Source organism: Heloderma suspectum, chromosome 8, assembly GCF_057233095.1.
Source record: "Heloderma suspectum isolate Gila_16-S chromosome 8, 16-S_ref, whole genome shotgun sequence".
Classification (NCBI taxonomy): Eukaryota; Metazoa; Chordata; class Lepidosauria; order Squamata; family Helodermatidae; genus Heloderma; species Heloderma suspectum.
In genome coordinates, this window is record NC_139465.1 from 45,856,169 (window position 1) to 45,879,987 (window position 23,819).

At 45.3% G+C, this 23,819-nt stretch overlaps 1 protein-coding gene across 1 annotated transcript in view; it reads left to right on the forward strand.

Annotated features, from left to right (window-relative positions):
- The first annotated feature begins 19,078 nt into the window (after nucleotides 1-19,078).
- GARRE1 (granule associated Rac and RHOG effector 1) overlaps nucleotides 19,079-23,819 on the forward strand; it is a 106,303-nt gene continuing 101,562 nt past the window's right edge. Inside the window, exon 1 of the mRNA XM_084812242.1 lies at nucleotides 19,079-19,194. The gene's annotated coding sequence lies outside the window, so the exon portion shown is untranslated. The remainder of the gene's footprint in view (nucleotides 19,195-23,819) is intronic.

Below are 23,819 nucleotides of genomic sequence, written 5' to 3' on the forward strand. Positions count from 1 at the left end.
AAGTAGGAATTGAGCACCTCTGCCTTTTCTTTGTCATCTGTTATCATTTTGCCATCCTTATTTAATAGCTGAACCACCATTTCTTTCCTCTGCCTTTTACTATGCACGTAGCTGAAGAAAGCCTTTTTGTTGCTTTTAGCATCCCTCGCTAACCTCAGCTCGTTCTCAGCTTTAGCCTTCCTGACACCATCCCTGCAATTCTGTGCTACCTGCCTGTACTCTTCCTTTGTTGCTTGGCCTTCTTTCCACTTCCTATATATGTGCTTTGTTTTCAGGTCATCTCTAAGCTTTTTGTGATGTCACATTGGCGTCTTCTGTTGTCTTCTGCCTTTTCTTCTTGTTGGAATTGTTAGTAATTGTGCCTTGAGAATTTCCTTTTCCAAAAGCTCCCACCCATCTTGGACTCCTTTTCTCGTTAGCGTTGCTTGCCATGGGACCTTACTGATCATTGTTCTGAGTTTATTAAAACCAGCTTTCCTAAAATCCAGGGTACGAGTTTGGCAACCCTCAGCTTTTGCTTCCCTTAGAACCAAGAACTCAAGTATTAAATGGTCGCTTTCCCCCAGAGTTCCTGTAATGGCTACTTTACCCACTAAGTCATCCTTGCTGGTTAGGATCAAGGCAAGGATAGCCGATCCTCTAGTTCCTACCTCTACTTTCTGTAGGAGGAAGTTATCCGCCACACAAGTCATTTGATTAGCAATGGACATCTGATGAACAACCACTACCTTTGAAATGTCCTTCAGTCAGTTCCCCATGACTTCTAAAAGGGTCAGTGAAGGGATGTTCCAAGTAGTCTCTGGGGTTCCCAGTTCTCCTGAAACCTACCCAAGGAGGGACACTGCAACCAGAAATGTCTCTTATTACATGCCAGTACTTGTGTATTATTTTCACAGTTGAAAAGGATAAATAGGACAACTCATGGGAGCAAGTAATATTATTAGATGCATCCTGTCCTGCACGTAGGTGTTAAGTTTCTGTCAATGCGGTGCACTTATGCTGGAGAGAGGTGTCACATGTGAAGATGTTAGTGTGGTTTCTTTCAATTGTGCAGAGATAGTTTTGACCAGAGGGACCAGGAACATATTTGGTTCCATCAGGGATGTCTGGATTATATGAAGTCCGTCCCACATGTGTTCCATGGATTGTGCAGTGTCATTTGTTCTGGCGGCTGTGCATGGATGGATTTGATTTTTGAACGAAGAATCCCGTAAGAGAGTTTGCAACAACGTACATAATTTACATTAGTAAGTAACCTTTAGCGTATTGTCCCCCATTCCATTCAGCGTTCCCCCGCGTATATTTACCAGTCTCAGCAGAAACGTGTGTATTTTCCTACAAATATATTTGTGTAGATTTCAGGAAAGTAAAGACAGGGTCTGGACATTCACGGACTCTGCGCAGCCTGAGGGGGCCAGCCTGCCGCGGATTCTGCGGGTCGGATTCTTAGGAATCCGAGGTCATTTTAGTCCGTTTTGAATTTCTCCAGCATCCTTCAGTCCCACTGGGGTTCAGTGGAGGTAGCATTTGGATCTGTCCCCCACACAGGGCGTGTCTCCATGAGCGATTTACTCTGGGCTGGCTGCATTCGGACGTCGTGGCCATCCAGCAGCCACCCTGGAGCTTATCAGGGAAAAACCGGATTTCCTAAGGCTGCTCAAAGTCTGATTCTTTTCCTCCAGCCGGGTTCTCCGCGGTAGAGTTGCTGCGTGCCCCAGCCCCCGCACTGGCCTTGGGTGTGCTAGCCCTGCCCAGGGCCGTGCCTTGCACCGTGACCCCTGTCAAAGGGGGTTTCCTGTCCCTGTGTTTCCCAGCACAAACCAAGTAGTGTCTACTCAGAAGTAACTCCCATTGTGCGCAATGAGGCTTGTCCATGAATGTGCACTTCAGAATTTACAGAAAACCAGCTCAATCAAAATAGCGCATTTTAAAGCACTAATTCCCTAAAGGCTGTGAAGCATTTACCAAGCTGCAATTCTCCATTGTTTGGTTTATTGCCTTCGGAAGTAACTCATTCACACCTTCATTACAGTGATCCTGCACACCATCGGACTAGAAAGGGGGCTGGTTTCTCCTGTGTCTTTCCCAGCACAAACATAAGTGTGTCTACTCCCCTTCTAACTCCCCTTCTAGTTAATGAGGCTTGTCCCCTGAATGTGCACATCAGAAGTAACTCATTCACACCTCCATTACAGCGATCCTGTGCACCATCGGGTTAGAAAGGGAGCTGGCTTCCCCTGCATGTCTTTCCCAGGACAAACCAATTAGTGTCTACTCAGAAGTAACTCCCATTGTGCTCAAGGAGGCTTGTAATTAAGAAGAAAGCGAAGGGAGAGCCTGGAGGTGGGGAGCCTCAGCAGCCCCTGCCAGTCAGATGACATTCACTCCAACCCCCTGCCCCCACCCAGAAGTATGTTCTCTGAAGCAACTTTTACTGGTGCGATGAACTTGCTCATGGAGCTCTGCGTGGAGCAAAGCCGGCTCCTTGAAAAATCTGGGCAAGCCAAGACTGGCTTCTCCTTCCATTGCCATGGAGAAACTCCCACAGTCTTAGTCTTGATGACACGCTGTAAGTTGCCTCCATCATCCAATCACAAATGAGGGAAACTGGACTTCAGAAACATTTGCTCAGGCGCTACAGAGGTTTTCAAATAGCGGAAGTGAGCTGGGAGCCCCCACCCCTCTGAATTCGGGATATTGTAAAGGCTTTTTATCTGGTTTGTCTGCAACCAGGAAACGTTTATGTCTTACAAGGAGACTTTGGGGTTTTCCATGGGGATTGGCTTACCTTTTGCAAATGAATCTCTCATGTGAAAACTGCTCTTTTCATGCCAACATTTATATTTGTTTAGCACTGTGAATAGGGGGCGGTTCAAAATGGGGTAGAGCAGCAAGGTGGGGTCTTCAGCCCAGGTCTCCAGGACTGTAGTGTGACTTCATAAAAAGGGTTTGCTACTTGAGAGATCAGCATGAATGGGATGGCTTGATCAGATGGGTTCACGCCCACAATTTTCATGGAAACCCATGGAACTGAACCATCACTTCAGAAAAGGTGCATCAACTGCTTAATTTGGAATGTTGCTAGATATAATGTGAAATTCGGTACAGCAAAACCACCTTCCACTTGGCTTCTATGTGGTTCTGGTTTTGAGATCCTAGACTATCTCTCTTTGTTCCATGACCATTCAATGAGTTCTTGCCGTTTAAAAAAAAGATTTCAGAGGGAGGGATGGGGTATCATGTGAAAAATAAATAAAAACCTAGGGAGAATCATCATTTTTACAAAAGCTCATTTGCCCAGCATTCCAAGTTTGCAGTTCTTGCTTGACCCACTTGATCACCAGGGCATAGTTTAAAAGGTCCTTAGGTATTAAGATGCCTAGACATTTCAGGCAAGAAGGCATTAAGATCAAATTGGAAAGATTTTGCAGCTTTGTGCAGATAAATGTGGGCTGGATCCTGTTCTTAATTGAATCAAGGGACAAGTTATGATTGATACAAGTCCCAGTGATTATAATGGGTCTACTCTAAGTATGACTAAGTCTGGATCCAACCCTGTATGGTAAAGCAAAAACATTCAGATTTGTCATAGTTAACTTTTAGACCTGTTAATTAGTGCTTGAAATTTGGTCAGGGTTTCTCTAAAGGCAGGGATAGCTTCTTCTGGGTTTGATATGAATAAGAAGGTATCATCTGTGAAAAGCTTGATTAGGTAAGTATTTTAGGTAAGTATTTTTACTTACTTAGGATGAAGTCAAGGATAGCTGATCCTCTAGTTCCTTCCTCTCCTTTCTGTAGGAGGAAGTTATCCGCCACACAAGTCAGGAATTTCCTGGAGGGGCCATGTTTTGCAGAATTTGTCTCCCAACAAATATCGTGGAAATTGAAGTCCCTCATTACTACTACGTCATGCTTCCTTAAAACATTGACTATTTGCTTTTCAAAAGTTTCATCCTCGTCTTCTCCTTGATTGGGTGGCCGGTAGTAGACTCCAACCACCATGTTTCTTTTATTCTTTTTTCCATTTATTTTGATCCATATGCTCTCGATGCGGCTACCAAGCTCATCCTCCTGTATTTCTGTGCAGAGATATGTATTTTTCACATACAGTGCAACCCCACCTCCCTTTCTGTTCCTCCTGTTCTTTTTGAACAAGTTATATCCTTCAATTGCTGTATTCCAGTCATGAGAGTCATCCCACCAAGTCTCAGTTATACCTATCAAGTCATAATTTCCCTCCTGTATTAAGAGTTGAAGTTCGTTCTGTTTGTTTCCCATACTCTGGGCATTAGTATATAGACATCGAAGACGATGTGCTTCATAGTCTGGCTTTCTTCCTACATGTGACTGAAGACTATTATTGGGCACTATTAGAGCTGTTCTCTCCGTTGCAGTGCATGAGCCTATGTCCATTGTTACCCCCAACTTTACATCTCCCTTCCCCGTAGGATTCAGTTTAAAGCCCTCCTGATGAAGTTCTTCATGCTGTGGCCAAACACATTCTTCTCATCCTTTGTGAGGTGCAACCCGTCCCTTGCCAACAGCCCATCTTCCAGGAAGTGTAGCCCGTGGTCCCAGAATCCAAATCTCTCTCGTCGGCACCACCTTCGTAGCCAGTCATTCACCCGGAGTATTTTTCGTTCCCTTTCTATCCCTCTTCTAACTACTGGAAGGATGGATGAGAACACTCTCTGGGCCCCAAAGTTCTTGAGTTTCCTTCCCAAAGCTTCAAAGTCTGACATGATTTCTTCGTAGCTCCGCTTGGCGGTATCATTTGTTCCCACATGGATGAGAAGAAAGGGATACCTGTCAGTGGGCTTTATGAGTGCAGGCAACCTTTCAGTCATGTCTCTAATCCGTCCTCCCAGGAGACAACATACCTGGTGAGTCCACGGGTCTTCGCGACATACTTGGGTCTTGATCCCACGCAGCAAGGAGTCTCCCACTACTACCACTCTTCTCTTCTTCTGGTTGTAGGCCTGGGTTTCATCGCCTCTGTTTGACTGACCTTCAGCCTCTTGCTCACTCTCATGCAGGTTCCCCTGTGATTCTTCCTCTGCAGGCTGTCCTCCAGTCTCATCTGCAAGTACCTGGAATCGGTTCCACAGCTCCACTGCTTCCACTGGTGCAGAGTAGCGTCTAGTTCTTCTTCTCGTAACTGTCACCCTTTTCCAAGGAGTAACCTCTACTCCAGTTTTCTTCACCTCAGCATTTCCCACTTCTGCCTCAGCTTGCTGTTGCTCTTCAAGCTTCTAGTCTTCCCTTTGCTGCTGTGGTTCCCCCATTCTGTCCAAGAACTCTTCGTGTTCTCTTATTCCCCGGAGGGTCTACAGTCGCTGCTCCAGTCCACTTACTTTTTCTTTCAGCAGCGTGATCAACTTGCACTTGCTGCAGGTGTAGGCCATGTTGTTCTCAGGCAAGAAAACAAACATTGCACACATCTTGCAGGTCACCACCACTGGAGAGTCTTGTCCTTCCATAGCCTCTTTTCCCTTTTTTTGTCTAGCTTTGTGATTGTTCTAGACTAGCCTGTGCCTGCTCCTCTACTCAGTAGAGGTCTACTCAGAGTCCCACTGGTGTGGAAGTGCATGTTACAAGACAAATAATTTTTTTAAAAGTTAGTTAAAAAAGAAAAAAAAAGTTAGGGGCCTCCCCCTTGACCTCCCCTGCCGAACTCCCCTGGCCAACTCCTGTTTGCTCCCCCTGTTCACTCACTCTGGTCGCTCGCTCTCTGGGAGCTTGCTTGCTTCTGTAGTCCCTGGACCAGCTGGAGCAGCTTGCTCTGCTCTGCTCAGCTGGGAGGCAGGAAACCTGGTGATGAAGGTCTGATGGGTGTTCAGCCTTCCTGCTCCTGTGCCATTTTGGCTCCTTGCCATTTTCAGCCTGCCTGTTCAAAACAGAGCAGCAGAATGGCAGAGTGGCAGCGAGGGGTGGTGGTGGCAGAACAGAGGAGCAACAGAGGGGCTGAGCAGCAGGGACTGGCCAAAGGCATGGAAGAGGGAGGTGGGGCCCGGGGAGATCGGTGGGGGGCTGTTTGCATGTCAGTCCCCATCCGTCAGTAATGTGCAAAGGGAGGGAAAGGGGCAGGAACCCAGGAGCAAGTATCGCCGAACCTGGAGCATGTGCAATGCCTCTTCACGGAAGCATAACACTATAGGAACAGCCATCTACAGAGAAGGAAGCATGTGGAAAGGGAATCAGTTGTGATCCCGCATTTAAAACGGAAGTGGAAAGCCCCATTTTAGATGCAGGATTTTAGGCTGGTGTAGATAGTACTCTTTGAGAGTTCCTCTCTTCCAGAGAGGTTTTGTCTAGAATGGGAGCAGGGAGGGCTAAGCTAAACCTACGCTTCTTTCTAGCATTTCTTCTTTTTGTTGCATATTAGTATTTATTGCATTGTTTTTAATGGTCATCTTGTGTTGTTTCAGTTTTGCTGTAAGTTGCCTTGAATGCCTTAATGGGACAGAAATGGTAGGATATGCATTTTTAAAACAAAAGCAAACCTAAAACCTTAGCATCTCATCACCTGAAGTACAGGGAGGTGTTGTCAAGTGTTCTTGTTATCGAAAAAATCTGTTACAAAGATCTCTCAGAACTGGCTTTTATCTCACTGATAATCATTTCATGGAACAGACCCTTGCTGCCTTGCAGGAATCAAATCCAACATAGCATTTCCTCTTCTATATTGAACAGTAGCTTGGTGAGAACAGAATTGCCACCCTTTTGACCATATTTGCCTGACATTTCCTCACACAGAGCTATTTGTTATTTGATCAATTGCACTTGCATTGTTGATATACAGGGCAATTCTTGCCCTTTACCACTATTTATTATTTATGTATTAGTAATACTACTTAATATAATACAATCTCTAACCAATTTATATACACAAATATTAAAAATCACTGATAAAATACATACATAATGCAATATAACACTGGAGAATTTCAGCTTAAAACAACAAAAGATTTTAAAAACAGTGAAATGAAGCAGTGTCATGATGATCAGTTATATTGCCACACTTCTCGCTGCCCTTGGGGGAAGGAGAAGGGATGTGCTTCTTGCACTTAGCTTCCTTCACAAGAAGTGACAAGTATGGTCTCGCTGGGAATGGCATTGTAAAGCAGCAAGGGAATGTGAGATGGGGCAATGGCTCTTTTCGATAGAGGCCAGTACAGGATGGAGGGCTGGTCCAAGACATTTTGGTGTCCGAGGCAAAGTACAAGATGGTACCTCTCCCTGTTCTATGTATAAAAGCTGACCAGATTGGCAGCTGAATCTTACCACAACACTGGCGATGGGACAGTGTCCTCCACTGCACCTGAGGCCAGCAGGATAGTTTAGGGTGCTCAGAGCAGGGCACATGGCACACACTGTTCCGTCTGTTCCCTGCCACCTAAGGCAGCTGCTTCACTCTGCCTCATGGTAGGGCTGGCCCTGCCAGTAAGTATCACCTTCCCCAGAACCCATAACGTCTCCCAAGGGGCCTGCAGCTGCACATATGGCAGAGACAGACCTGACCAAAAGTATCAGGGAGCAACAGTGATGTTGTTTGAATAAACTGAGCAAGTCTATAAGGGAGCGGTTACCATCATCTACATATTTCTGTTATGTTCCAAACAGTGCTGAAACCACCACTGGGTTGCATTAAACATAACCATGTCTTAGTCACCAAAACAACAAACTCAAAATGCACAGAACTCCTCCAGTTGTTTAAAAGTCATGCAAATTACTTTGCCAGACATCAGGTTGCAAACTGCATTTCTGTGGTTTTGCAAGAGACTTCCTTTTTGTTAATAGTTTCAGGATGGAAACAGGCAAAAATGAGATCCTAGACAGCTGAATCACTGGGTTTTATAAAGTAACAATAATATATGTGCTCAAGATGATTGTTTTCCAGTAATAAAAATAATGTCCTCCAGATTGCTTGTTTTGTGCACAGCTGGGGACCTTCCATGCTTGCACCCTGGCCTGGCTAATGTGGGAAGGAAGATCTAATAGGCTCCAAGTCTGTACTGTGGGTGCAATCCACAATGCACTTAGTCCAGAGGCATTGTGTCATCAGACCAGATTGGACTCTCTCTTACCTTGCCATGATGTTCTTCCTGGGAGGACGGGGGGGGGGGGGCAGTCACCCTTGGTCATACCATTTAAGTATGTCCACTATTTAATATCAAATATCCTTGTCTAGACTAGAGCAGGTGACTATGGAGGTTGACTGTCTAAATTATTCCTCTAAAAACATTTCAGGAAACCTGTCTTGGACAGAGTTCTTTCAAAATGCTCTTATCTATTACCATCTAGATCTTGTGTATGTTTCTAAACAAGTGACATTGTTGGTTTTGGGGCCCTGAATACCTCAATGTCAATGTGAGGAATGTTTTCACTTTTGGCCCCTGGTAACATGTTATTTATTTATTGTTTATTTATTTATATCCCGCCTTTTCCCCAATACTGGGACTCAAGGCGGCCATACTGGGACTCAAGGCGACCTTTACACTGGACATTACACTGGTCCAGATCCATGCAGCCTGCAAATCAGCAGCCAGCCCTAGGACTGCATACTTCCCCTACCTTCTGGCTATGAAGAGTTCTGGTCTTACGATCAAACTAGACCAGCCTTCCCCAACCTGGTGACCTCCTCCAGATGTTTAGGACTTCAACTAATGGCATTTCTACCTATTGGCCATGCTAGCTGGGGCTGATGGGAGTTGGTAAAAACCTGGAGGGAACCAGGCTGGGGAAGGCTGAACTGGACATTACGTGGTGGCATATGCGTGTAATAGTAATCCAAAGAGTGTTTCCTTCTTGCCATGTTTCCACTTGAAATCTCCTACACTGAGTTCTTCTCCCATCCATAGAGAAAAAGATACAGATCTGAATATTTTTGCCTGTGGGTGGAAAAGCAACAGAGGGGTACAATTTTGAGCAGAGAAATAGTTGGAATGGAAAGGGTTAAGCAACCCCTCCACACATGGTTGCTCTGCTGGCAGTACAGCCTCCTACAGCTGCTTTTCATTAAAAACCAAAACCTGCTCTGTCATGTCTAATGCAGCTTGGAACCAGAGATGAAAACAAGGTTCAAAGTGGGTTTTCAAACTGTGGTTAAGAAGGAACCTGGCTAGCATCTCTGCAGATGCGATGCAAAACTGTGGTTAAGGCAGACTAGGGAAGGGAGGAGGAAATTAGTGCCATAATATACATAAGGGAGGGAGGGCATGTTTCCCAGACCAACTCTTGAATGCAAACCATAGTTTACAGGGAACCAGCATTGCATCTGCCCTAGACCAATACAACTGACCCAGGTTTTCTTTTGACCTTATTCTTAGTCCTCAGAGGGGAAAATTTGTTATTTTTGCTTAAAATACAGGTACACAAATAAAACACACTGCCAGCATCTTGAACTGACTGCTCGTGACTTTCATTATGATTTTTAAAAGCATACCTTGATGCAGAGTTTGTACCGCCAGAAGGGAAGTGTGTTTGTTCCTGTTTGTGTGTGTCTGTAGGTTGAAGGCCCCGTAACTGAATCTGTGGGGCCCACAGAAGGCAGTTCTCATGGCTCCTTGCTGTTCTCATCCTGCGCCCCGCAAACTGCTTTCCCCGAAGAGTCCTGACCCCTCATCCCTTTTGATCAGCCCGTCTCCAAAGCCCATCCTAGATGAGAATGTACAGCACTGACGAAAAGACCCATGCTTAGGTACCCGGTGGAGGTCATGTCCTGTGCATCTGTCTGGCTGCCCCTCCTCTCTCAGGTAAGTATGTTCAGATGAGAAAAAGGTGGCTGAGGTGAGAGACACTGACAACATTCAAATAACAGGGGGAAAGGAGGAGACCGATTGCTTATCCAATACCCCAGGGGTGATAAACCTCAGGCTCACAGGCCGAATCCAGCCCTCCTGGGAACCCAATCCAGCCCTCCAGAGTTCCCAAGATCACCACACCACTGCCCCTGGTCCTACCCCCTTTTCCCAGATGACCTATCATTGGGTGGTTTCCCAGCTTTTGCACACACACACAGCCCCCCATTCTAAAAGGTTAAAATGCCTCTCTTAAGGCTTAGCTACTGATAATAAGAGCTTGAAGCTAAAATATGGTGGTAATTTTGGCTTTGCCCTGTTTGCCTTTAGCCCTGCCCACCACTGGAATGTGGCCCCCAAAAGCTTATCCAGAATTAAATTCAGCCTTCAGGCTGAAAGAAATTAGAAACCCCTGCAGTGCATAGTGGGTAAGGCAAGAAGCTTTTTTTCTTTTTAGAGTGTAGGAGGTTAGATTTAAGTTAAATGTTGGGTAGAACTTCCTGACTGAAAGAGCAGCACAGCCCTGGAACAAGTTGCAGAATCTCCTATTTTGGAGGCTTTCAGCATGAGATTGGACGAACATATGTGAGGGTGGGATGCTTTTACATAGAGCCTCAGAGCACAGGGAAAACGACATTCCCTGTTGAATCCTTTATAAATCAGGAATTTATTTTTCTGTTTGGGGGAAAGGAATTAGGATGCAACCATTTCTCCCTGGAACCTCAGGCCGGAGGCCATTTCTCCGTGGAACTGCAGATCCATTATGATTCTGGAGTTTGTGGCCAGGGCCAAATGCTCCCCCAGGTGGGAACTATCTGTTCCCCACTTGCCACTCCAGAGGTAAGTGGGCATATAAGTATGTAGGGAGAGGAGGTGCTGGGGCCATGGGACTGGCTAGCAGGCCTGTTTGGGGAGTTATGTGGGCTCCCCCCCTCTTCATATGCTTCCCTACAGTACAGCTACTTGCTGACCAGGGAAATATGTGATGAACAGTTTGTTATTCATACCCCCAGGGATATAAGTGCAGGTCAGCAGTTTTGTCTAGCAAGAAATAACTTCGAACCATTTATCTGAAACGGGATGTTAGTTGGCCAGGACAGCAGAACAATGGGACATTTCCTGTCCTGATGTCTGGAAAAGATTATTTGTGACATTCATTTTTAAAAACCAGTTGGTCTGCGAGTGCACGCCAGTATTGTCAAAGAGCATGGCTCAGAGACAGCAAGTTAGGCTTCAGTTCACTAGATCCAACATTCCCAAATGGAGAGCTGCAAGAAATAAATGACGCATCCACTCACCACTCCTGCAGGATCTGTGCGTGATTTACACACACGTAAATTATCTGTGCTTGTGTCTGCTGGCGGTGGGCGATCCTGCCACATCGCTTCTCTGCTTGGACTGTTGTATTGCTCCCAATGCTGCAGAGTTACCCACCCTCAGAAGCTGATGCCTGCCACTTCTCTGCTCTGGGCTTGCTCCCTTCTAGTCAAGAGTCATGTTCAGGCCACCTGAGTCAGATTAGAAACATGTGAAGCTGCCTTATTCACAAGACCAGGGTACTGCCCTGAAAGGTGGCCACTAACTGTTTTAAATAAATATGTATATGCCACCTCAGATCGTGGGTCCATCTAGCCCAGGGGTGGGGAACCTCTTTCAGCCCAAGGGCCAAATTCAATTTTGCAGACGCTCTCAGGGGCCTCATGCCAGTTGTGAGCGGGGATGAAGGCAAAAGGGGTAGGGCCAAAATACAAAGAATACCAGCACATTTTAGCTTCCAGCTCTTGCTGCCAGTCACTGAGCCCTGGGAGAGGCATTTTAACTTTTTAGAAAGGGGGGGGGGCAGCACAAAAGCCAGAAACCACCAAATGATGGATGGATGGATAGGGGAAAGACACGTGACAAGGGGAAGAGGGCGTGGTCATTTGGGAAATCGTGGAAGGCTGGATTGGGACCACAGGAGGGCTGGATCTGACCCCAGGCCTGAAGTTCCCCATCCTTGATCTAGTCCCTTACTGTCTACTGCAATGATTCACAGAAGCTGTTGAGGATCTCCAGGCAAAAATATTCCCAAGCCCTCCTACTTGAGGTCCTTTTGACTGGAGATGCTGAAGACTGAAGCTGGGGCCTTCTGTACTGTATGCTGAGGGCCAGCCCTTTCCCTATGAATGTTTACTTGGAAGTAGGGTCCAGTCCACTGAATTCAATTAGGCTTGTTCCAGTTAAGTGTGCATAGGGTTTCTGCCTGAAACACAAGATAATACTAGCCACTGTGGCTTCTATTGACTAGTGCACCAACTAAAACAATTCTTTAGCTTTATTAATATAAGAGCTACCACATTTCTCTTTACTTCTGCTACCTGTCTCATAAGGGACCCAGATGTTCTGCTTGTTGTTGGAGACAGATCCACCCTCATACGATTAGAATTGTGTGACGGAGAGCAAGGACAAGCGCACTCGCTTCAACACACACACATACACCGGTCACCTTCCATCACAGTAGGGAGGCTGCTCTACTCATGTGGGCTCCCTGCATGATTTAGATCCCTGGAAAACTGGTGTCCTGGTGTGGCTCAGTGCCCAGGGGAAGGTGCCTATAGCACATGCACTCACGGATGGTTTAGTTTTATGTAGAGAGGGGTAAAGTCCAGTAAAGCAGGTTCATCCAGTTAAGTGTGGTCGGGTCCAGGGGAATTGTCAGGACCCTGGACAGCATACTGCAGGGGATACTCACTGGAGTGTTTCCTTACAAGGAATGCTGTTGTCCCAGCAAGGGACTTCTTCTATTGGGAATTATTGGCATAGCAAAACCAAAGAAAAGGCCCAATGACTGCCACCTACAGCAGCAAGGAACTGCAGACAACTGAGACCTTAAGAAGGTGGGCAGGCCCAGAGCTTTCAGGAGCTCCACACTCTCTGGATGTTACCTGTAGCATTTAAAGGGCTCACAGTTATTTCTGTAGCCTCACAATCCTGCCTGGCTGAGGGATGCTGTTAGGGAGCCATCCTTGGAGTCTGAAGTTGAGGGGAGGGCTATATCTTCAGGCCTGGAAGGTACCTGAGAGGTTGCTGATGATTTTCCCTGAAGGAGGAATCAGAATCTGAGCCCTCCTTGGGGTGCAGCTGAGCCTGGGAACATGACAGTTAGGATTCTAAACCATTCAGGGAGCCTACACAAGTAGAGCAGGCTGCCTATTGCAGGCAATTGCCCTCCAACTTGTAGAAGGTGTCAAGGATGGTTACTGAATAGGCGAAGGATTTGCCCTTATTGCACAGGCAATTTAGAACACCTGAGCAGGGCTACAGTCTAATCTCACGTAGCGGACAATCCTATCCTCACATCACATTGGCTGGATGAGGATGAGATTGCTACTAAGCCCCTTATGCCAGAGTAACACTAAGTTATAACAAGGTAAGGAAGTTACTCCAAAGTTACACTGATCTAACTTTAAATTTTCCATACATCCTTCACCAAAGTTGTTATAACAACAACTAGCATGATATCCATAAAGGAAACACAGCAGATCTACTTCTTAGAAATATTGACAGCCCACATTTATTCTTTAGTCCACATTTAGTTGATACGGATATTCTAATGAATTGGTGTATAAGAGGCTTGTGCCAGTTTTGCCTTTTCTGTGACCATATGGGTACTTCACCTTACAACAAAGAAGACCAGTACCATACATAGGGGATTTTATGTTATTACTAGCTGGCTTCCTCTTTCTGAACTCCATTGTTGGATTCCAGTGTGAGCAGTCCAGACTTCCTTCTCTCCATATTAAATGAAGCATTTGGAAAATACTCCATCTAATTTAAAAAAAAAATCCAGGAATATAGTATGAGTCACTAATGTTGATCAATTGTATGCAAATTTAGTAATTTCCCCCCTTCTGCAAAAGACTTGGGGAAAAAACCCTAACATGCTGCACTGGTGATTTACAAAATACAAACATGTTGAGCTACCCAGAGCAGCTCCTAGGCCAAGACCAGTGATGTTTTCTGCCAAGACCAGTGAAGGCAACAGATGAGTTTTTGCACACACACATATCTGAAACATTTAAGGCACAATCCTATGCGTGTTTAGACAGAAAAAAGTCCTACAACTCCCCAGCAATGCTGGGAGTTGTAGGACTTTTCTCTGTCTAAGCATACATAGGATTGTGCCCTTGTTTATTTAAAACTATTTTTAGGCTGCAGTTAGAAGTGGGAGCCCCTCATGGCAGCATATCTAATAAAAGAAATACAGCAGTAAAGCAATAAAGACAAATATAAATAATAGACATGAGTCTTGCAAAACTGTTTTGGGGCATTTAGACCCTGGGGCATCTCAAAGTGCTCCCAAGCTATCATTGAATTGAGTCAAAAGGTATATTGTTGCAAGTAGTATCATTCTGTGTGTGTAGTAAAGCAATTGGTAAAACAGGGATAAATATATATTCTGTAATCTCTGTCAAACATTTCGGCTTCTGCCTTTATCAGCAACACTTGGCAGACGAGCTGAAACACAGCCCCCACCCCCGGGTGACAGTTACAGAATGTTAGTGCTGTGGATGGAATTCCCAGATTGCAAGAGAAGTACGGGAGGTGATGGTATCCCCAAGGTTCAGACCATTTGGAGTCAATGTGTCCAGTCTATAAATCCAAAAGTTTCCCAGTTTTTCAAGGATTGCTGGATTAGATGGTTGTTCTGTTAGAAATATTACCATGTCTGAAAAGCTACGGCCATCAGAATTAAAATATTTCACCAAAGGTTGTTCTGTCTTCTTTGTTCTTATAGCTGAGTTGTGATTTCTGAATTTTGTATGAAGGCTAGCGGTGGTTTTGCCAACGTACTGCATATATTACGTTGGCTAGATCTACACTACTGCTTTATAGCGGTACTGAAGTGCACTGATAACTGTTGGGACACATTACACATTTGATATACCACTTTTGTAGTGTTATTTCCTGCTTTTTATTCCATATTATCCAAAATACTGCAACAAATGTCACTGTGTGTCCTTGTTGTTTATTCATTCAGTCGCTTCCGACTCTTCGTGACTTCACGGACCAGCACACGCCAGAGCTTCCTGTCGGCCGTCGCTCCCCCCAGCTCCCCCAAGGTCGAGTCCGTCACCTCCAGAATATCATCCATCCATCTAGCCCTTGGTTGGCCCCTCTTCCTTTTGCCTTCCACTTTCCCTAGCATCAGCATCTTCTCCAGGGTATCCTGACTTCTCATTATGTGGCCAAAGTACTTCAGTTTTGCCTTTAATATCATTCCTTCAAGTGAGCAGTCTGGCTTTATTTCCTTGAGTATGGACTGGTTTGATCTTCTTGCAGTCCAAGGCACTCTCAGAATTTTCCTCCAACATTTATACCTCGCGTGCATCCTATGAGGTATAAATGTGCAAGAGAGATATAGCATTACTATGATGGGATTGTAATGATATGACACAAGGTGTAGATTGGGCCAATAGATTTGCAAGTGATGTTTTGTTTAATAAGATAGATCTTTCTAGTCATTGTGCTTTGAATGTTGTTGTTTCATGCATATAAGATCAATGTGATCTGGGATTGCTGATGGGTATTTTAATTTTGGCTCTCATAAGAAGCTTGTGCAGATTTGGTGGCTGGTAGAAGGCAACAACAGGTGGCTTGTTCATGCCTTTTGCAAGATGTGGCAAGTTAGCAATCAAAGGATAGCTTTTCTTAATCGCCAAGTGGTAGTTTAGAGATGATAGAAATCTACCACAAAAGGTACTCTCTTGTCTTTATTTTTCTCCATCTCCTCTTTGTGGAGAAGGGATTATCTTGAAAAAGCAGGTGCCTGGTGGATGTTATAATCAATTAAATGCACGAGGATATCTTTTGCATTCAAAAACCACAACTCAGCTATAATAACAACCTATGGTGAAACACTGTTAATTCTGATGACCACAGCCAATAGAACAATTTCCGGCAGAACAACCATCTAATCCAGCAATCCTTGAAAAACTGGGAACTTTTTGGCTTTATAGACTGGGCACATTGACTCCAAATGCCCTGAAACTGGAGGATAAGATCACCTCCCGTACTTCTCTTGCAATCTGAAAATTCCATCCACAGCACTAACATTCTGTAACTGTCACCCGGGGGTGGGGGCTGTGTTTCAGCTCTTATACTGTCACTGATGAAGGCAGAAGCCAAAACATTTGATAGAGATTATATATTTATCCATGTTTTGCCAATTGTTTTACTAAAAATATTAACTCTTATTGCAGTTGGTTGCATTCCTCTGGGATCCAGGTTTTCCCTGATTGCAGTGCTGTTTACCTTCTTTTCCTACATATACTTCTCAATGTCAGAAATTCCATAAAACCATCCACACAAAATTAAAAAGGCAAAAGCAGACAACAAATTCAGTTCAGCAGCACACATCAGACTTCAGTAAAAGATATAGAGAAAATAATTTCAGTTGTTTTCTAAACAAAAAGGGTGAGCAAAAAGAGGAGCTTTATGAGATGAAGCACCACAACCAAAAAAAGCCCTGCTCTGTCTCTATAAATTTTTCCTAAGGCATCAACCTGATGAGATTTTGATGGGATCTTATGCAGATCAGGAGTCCTCAGAAAATAATCCTATCAAAAAATAACACACCATAAGGGGCACACACACAAAAAAAGACAGCCACACTGGTACATGAGGAAAAAAAATCCAAAATCCACAGCTGGGTAATGCCAAAAGGGTATTCAGAGTAATTTGGTAAGGAAGTATATCCTCACATATAGCATATAAAACTGATAGGATTGCCTTCTCAGGAACACAAGGTATCAAGTGCTTGTGCCACACAAATGCACAGAAATGCAACCATTTTTAAACAAAAATCTATATGGGACATATGAACCTGCCTTTTAGTGAGCCCGAACTTTAATCCATCCAGCCCAGTATTCTTGACTCTGACTTCCTGGGGTCTCAGGGACAGAGGGCTCTCTCCCATCCTTTCAATTTATAAAAACCGGATATTTTGTGACTGAATCTATGACACTCTACCTGCAAAACCTGTGCTTTGAGGTAAGTTCCTCACTTACCAGCACAATTTTTATTATTGATTCCAAGGCATTTACTCAATTTGTTGAACCAGTTTATTGACCTAAATGCTGCAGCCCTCACAACAACTAAGGGCAGATTCATGTGTGCATGCATCATCTAAAGCAAGGGTGCACAACCTTTTTGGCTCCACAAGTCACATTGGGCAACACCAGGGGGCTGTACATGTGTGCACACATACACAGGTGTATGGCCACACACACACTCACACACAGAAATGTGCGAGTACATACACAAGCCTGGGGTTTCTTTGCTAGCACTAGTAAGAGACCGGAGCTAAAGGAAAAGATTCCCTTTCTAGCACTAGTGCAGGAAATCCCAGGCTGCTGCATTCTTTTTAGTGGCAGCAGCTGATGCAGCTCTGGTTGGCCACCAGAAATGGTTGGTGGGCTGTACTTTTAGCACGCCGATCTAAAAACCAGTGTTTTTCTCCATTCCCTAATATTAATGATTTGTGTTTACGTTTGTACAGCCAGGAACAGAGAAAGCTGCTTTATGCTGATTCAGAACATTGGTCCATCTCGCTCAGGACTGTCTGCTTGACTGGCAGCACTCTACAGGGACTTAAGCATAGAGAGGGGTGTGTGTGTTTTTTTGCCAACCTCACCTGCAGAGGCCAGTGGTGACATCTGGAACCTTCTGTATGCCACGTATGTGCTCTACCACTGAGCACATCTTCCAGGAACATAGAAAGCTGCCTTATACAGAGTTAGAACATTGGTCCATGTAGCTCAGCGTTGTGTATTGATTGATCGGTTTGATTTGTATCCCACATTTCCACCAAGAAAATGGCACTCAGTGCAGCTAAAAATTATAGAAACTTTAAAAACAGATAGATAAAAATTTAGTTAAAAAAATATATATATTAAAAACACATTGTCTATGCTGATCAGCAGCAATGGCTCTCCAGGGTTTCAGACAGCAGTCTTCCTCAGCCCTAACTAGAGATAGCAAAGGAATGAACTGGACCTTCCCCATGTAAAGCAAGTGCTCCACCACTGAGCTACAGTCAGGGCCAGCCCTACCATTAGGCAGAGGGAGATGCCTGCCTCAGGCTGCAGATTTTTGGTGTCATGAAAAGGTAGCAAAAGGTTAGTTATTACTTTGTTATTATTGGGTTAGAACCAGACTGAGAGTAGATCCACTGTAATCAATGGGACTTATCTCAGTATGACTGTGGGTGTTTCCAGGCAGAGGACTTTTACTGCTACCTTTCAGAAGGCAGTGCTGCAGCTATTTGGGGTTTCCTTTTTCTGAATGCTTCCAGAAGAGGCCTTCATAGCGCCATCCCCGCCTGATTCACAAAGTTTCACAGGGAGACCAGACCACCTTTAAGAAAGGAAAGGTGGAATGGCTGCACAACGCCTTCTAATTGTTAGCACCAGGACCCCTGCATGGCTGGCTGGCTGGCTGGCTGGCTGTCAGACGAATCTCATTCACGTAATTTCAGGGGAGGGGGTCTCCCCCACCCCCGTTTTCCCTCAGCTTTCCCCGTCTTTTTTCTTACCACAGAAAATCCATTCAGGAGGAAAAGGCGGGGCAGCTGGGACATGCCTTCTAGTCAGGAGCGCTAGTGGCCCTCCGTCTGTGGCATGAAAGAAGGCGGAAGCAGCGGTCGGAAAACGCGCGAGGGACCCTGGTCGAATCCCAGGGCGACGCCTGGACCCCGCAAAACTCCGCGAGCGGGGCAAAACGAAGGCCTCCGCGCGGAAGCGCCCCAGCCCGGGCCCAGCCCGCCGTGTTTTCCCACGGCCAGTCCCGCGAGGCGGGGCGCGTGCGGGCGCTCCCGCCTCAGGGGCCAAAACCAGTCGCCCAGCTTCCTCCGACACGGCTCCGCACCTGGGCCGAGTGGAGCGGGGCGCTGCTCCGCCTCGGGCCAGCCCCTCCCCAAGGCCATTTAAGCGGTGACGTAGCCGGTGGATGAAAGGACTGACAGGACAATCCTAGTCATGTCTCCTCAGGAGGAGGCCCCGGGCAAACGGGCCCAGGAGCGCAGCCTAAAAGGCCTGTGTGGCGAATCACCTCCTCAGGGCTCGGGGGGGGGGGCCGGCGGCGGCGGCGGCGCCGCCATTATCAACGTTCTTTATTATTCGCCGTCGTTATCGCCGCCGCACCGCCCACCGCGTGTCCCGCCCCCTCGGCGCCTGTCATTCCCGGCTAAGCCCCGCCCTCGCCCCTCCCCCTCGGCGCCCGGCTGAGGTGCCGCCGCCGCTCTCGCTGCTGGCGTTTCCGGAGTGAAGCCGCCGCCGCCGCCCGTCGTCGACGATCCCCGAGCGAAGCAAGCCGAGCCGGGGCCGCACCGCAAGGCGGACTCTCGCTCAGGCAGGTGAGCAAGAGCCGGGCCGGGCCTGGCCCGCCCCGCCCCTTCTCCCTCCCTCCGCCGCCGCCGCCGCCGCCGGGCCTGGAGCTGCTGCTGCCGCCGCCTCAGGGCGGCCGTGCGCGGCGTCCCTCCCGGTGAGGAGAGGGGCGCCTGAGACAGGGGCAGCGGGCGGCCCTTTCGCGTGAGGGGGAGCGCCGCATGAGGCGCCGCCCGGGCGGGCGCGGGGCGCGGGGCTTGCGTGTGTGCTGGGTGAGGGGCTGCAGCAGCACCGCCGGGGTGGGGCCCCTCCCTCCTTTCCTCGGCCAGCCTGACCGCCCCCCGCCCTCCTGGGCTGCGGAGAGGGGGGCGGGGGGCGCCGAGGGGTTTCTTCAGCGGCAGCCCCCTCCCCGAATCCCTCTCCCTCCGCCCCCGCCCTCCTTTTTTTAGGTGGGCAAATTCCGAGCGGGACTGGGCCGGAGTGCGCCTGCGTGAATTCCAATGCATCTTCCTGTGTAATAGTGACCCAGCCCTGCAAAGGCTCCGGGTAGCAGCAGCAAGAGCAGAGCGGCTGTGTGAGAAAGCGTGTTTGTGCGTGTGCGTGTGAGAGAGGGCTTGCTGGCTGGCTACTATGCCAGGCCCTGAGAGGGAGAGAGGGGAAGGCCTGCTCTAATCTCCCTTCCTGGAGCCAGCCTCCCAAAGCAAAACATGATACCAGAGCAGGACAGGAAAAGGGTACAAGGGTTCCTGGTTTGGTTGGAACCTTTCCGGCTTCTCTCACTCCCTCTCTTAATTTCAGCCGTATGGATTACATTTTGAAAAGGTAAAACTAGAGAGGATGGATGGTTCATCATGGTTAGGATGCTTTCTTAAGGACATGACATAAGTTAGCTTTCCAAACCGCCTTGTCATTGCTGGCAAAATGCCCCCACCCTTGCTCTTTCAAAGTAAGCTTGTATATGTGAAGGGTTATCTAATCATTGGTCTTCAGTTAATTGGTTGGTGGGTATCACAATACAAATATGGTAGGGGGCCATATTAAAAAGTCATGACCCAAAGGTATGCTTGAGCTAAAGCTGGGTACCAGATCTGAAAAAGTTGAAGACAAATCTATGTTGGTGGTTTTGGAACTGCTTCGAAAAACATGAGTTTTAATAGTTTTAGGCTGATATAATGTGTGTGCTATAATTGGTTCATCCTAATCCTTCAGTTGGTTCATATAGGAAGGTAATGTTGATTGTAGTATTGGTGGATAGTTGTGGTTGCCACTGAAGCTCAGCATGTATCTGAAGGCTTTAAATTGTTTGCTGTGGCATCTTATCAGTGCCTTGTAAATTTCCTTCATCAGTGATATTTCCACTCTTAACACCTTTGATGAATGACTTATCATTTGAGAAGTGAAGGTGTATGTTCTTTAAATGGTAAAAGATTATTTTACCTAATCGCAAGGATATGGACCAATAGAGTGGTTTAATTGAAATTTAAAGATTTTTGTTTAAAAAGGGAACCCAGTATCAATAAAAGCAGGTTGCTGTATTTTAAATGCTGGAATAAGCCTTAATATTGGAAAAGTTTAGTTCTCTTGGATTTTGGGCTTTAGGGCCTTGTGTAGTTGAATTTTCATGAGTTTTCTGCAATGTATTTCCTTCTAATATATAATAAGCAAACCTCAGTTCAGACTCTTTTTTATTGCAAATCTGTGATTTTAGGCATTAAGTTTCCCCTTAACATGTTAAGTCTTGCTAGTAAATTGGAAGGTTCTCACTGACCTTGTTCGGATGTAACAGCGGTGGCAATTTGTGAGTTAATTAACCCAGGAGTTGTGGGGAAATGCACAGCACATGAGCCGCTTCCAGTTTTCAGCAGCTACTCATGAATACTGCATTTGTAGGTTCTTACTATGACGTCTGAACAATCCCAAGTTAATCTAAGAACAAACCATGGGTTAACTTAGGGTTGTTTAACCCGCAAACAACCCAAAGTGCGTGGGTTCAAACATCAAGGTAACAACCTATGAGTGCAGCATCCATAGATGGTTGCTGGAAACTGGAAGCAGCTCATGCGCAGCATGCATTCCTGTAATTCATGGGGCATAAATTGCTGCTGAACACTGCCATTACATCCGAACAGCCCAACTGTGTAGAGTTTTGAATGGTGTACTCCTTAGCAGTAACGAGTTAAAAGATGCAATCACCTATTGCTATTTATTGAATGAAAGTTTTGAAATATATATGCGATCTAATGCCACAGCTAGCATACAGAACATGTTACTGAACTTGTTCATGCGTTTTCAACTACAAATGTTGACTTAATACAAAACCATATTTGTTCAGTGTCATAGTTTTGCTTCATCTGATAAATTTGGTATTGTTTTGAATGTTTTAATTTTAAAAAGCAAAAATGGTCTCAGAATATTGCTTGGAATAGGACTCATTGTTCTCTGCTAACTTGTTCTCTGCTATTTAGGACATGCACGGTGTTATGCATGTTTAGTCAGAAAAAGATCCATACCGGCTGGGGAATTCTGGGAGTTGTAGGACTTTTTCTCTGCCTCAACATGCATCAGATTGCGCCCTTAGGCTATTTCCAGAAGGGTAACCATGTTAGTCTGTTGCAGTAAAAATGAGGTCTTGTGGTACCTTAAAGGCTAACACATTTATTATGGCATGAAGTGTTATACCAAGCAGAGCAGTGTGCAGATCTGTGGAAATTCAGTTTAATCTTTTGGGGGGCAGGAGTGGAGAGGAGTGAGGTCAGAGGAAATTCAAATGCCAAAAGAACAGGCAGCATTATGTTAAAGCCAAAATATGCAAAATTAACAAAGCAGTGTCCATGATTACACAAACATCCTGGCAATGGTAACTTAGTGCATGAATTGAGATAAAGACCCATAATCTCAGTTCAAGTCACAGGTTGTAGAATTGAATCTCTTGATGAACCGGAGTTCAGTGGTTTCATGCTGGAGTCTCCCTATTTATTGATTTGATTTGATTTGTACTCCTTTCTACCAAAAAATAGCACTCAAGGCAGCTTACAGATGCAATTAAAATTTATTAAAACAATACAACTTTGCAGTTTCTTTGTTTAAAGATGGCAGCTTTAAGGTTAGCAGTTGCATATCCTGGGAAGTTGAAGTGTTCGTGCACTGGTTTCCAGTTATTGTCATTTCTGGTGACATGAACGCTTTCATCTTTTATATCAGTATGTTGTCACTTGGTTCAGAGTGCACATTTATGGAAGTAAGGTTTAACCATCAGAATGGAGTGTCAGTTACAACAAACCCTAGAATAATCCAAGGGTTTCAGGGTGGATTGTAAACCACCCCAGGAACCCATCCTCACTGGGTTCGCACATCATAACCACCTGCGCCCGGTGACGGTAATTAGGCAGCTCACGACTGGCACATGCAGGGAGGGAAAATAAGCCACCATGGCTTACTTTCCCTCTGTGATCGTGTGAACCGGCCTATCTTTTCTTCAGTCTTCCCATTTTTTAAAGGGTAGAAGCAGTGATGTGGATTTCCGGAAAATCCTATGTATGATAGTCTAATGTACATGGAGAAATTTGCATCGGAAGACCTTCAGTTTGCATCAGAATACTTTCCTATGCCCTAGAATGATCTAATTTAGAATGTTTATTTTCCTTGTATTTATTAAAAAAAGAGGTAAAAAATGTACCTCATGTTAATTTTTTGTCCCAATGTACCACAAGTATTTGACTTGAAATATTTGAGGAAAAAATTAAAGTACACTTGATATGATTTAAATGTTATATTATGTAATCATTTTATTGGACTACTTGAAAAAATGTAAAGACAATAGCATGTAATTCCCTTGCATTGTTTAAATGTAAGAAAAAAACTAAAGGTTTTGAAAACTGTTGGCACAGTATTTCAGCCTTCCCATTCCTGGTGCCCTCCAGATGTTTTGGGCTACAACTCCAAGCATATCCCAGCTTGCAGCCCAACACATCTGGAGGGCATCAAGTTGGAGAACGCTGATAACCACTCATCTATTCCAACATAGTTAAATTCTCTTCTACTAAAGTTGTTGGGACTCCTCCAGTTTCACTGATGTATGTAGTTCAATGACATATATGTATTTTTTCATATACTTGCTAGGGATAGTCACCTGAAAAACATTAATTACAACTTTGAAGCTGCCTGATATTATATTTGCAATTGGCATCTATTCATTGTTAATGATGAACATGAAATGAAAAATTTTCTGCGGAAAAATAGAGCACCAACGAATTTTCTGGAGAAGTTTCTGTCTCGCATCACTGGGTAGCAACAGTCACCTTCTTTGAAGTATGTTTGTGATGATAAATAAGAAGATAGTAAAGGCTTTATATTCAGAAAAGCACTATTTGAATGAATAATGCTAATTTCAAGATGTGTGGAAACAGATTAAAAAACACATACTTCATTCAGGTATATTCTTGGAGCAATGTAAGAGGTTATAATGGCATTAAAGTTGGGCGGTGGGTCTAAGTTCCAAGGAGCTGCTCACTTCTGTCTAATGTCTGCTTTTGACATTAGCTTCTAAATAAGGTGTTGTGTGTTTGCCTCTGTAATGTTGCAGTCTATGCATTCAGAAGTAAGTCCTATTGAACTCTTGGGGTATATTTCTGAGCATAGGGGTGGATTGTGCATG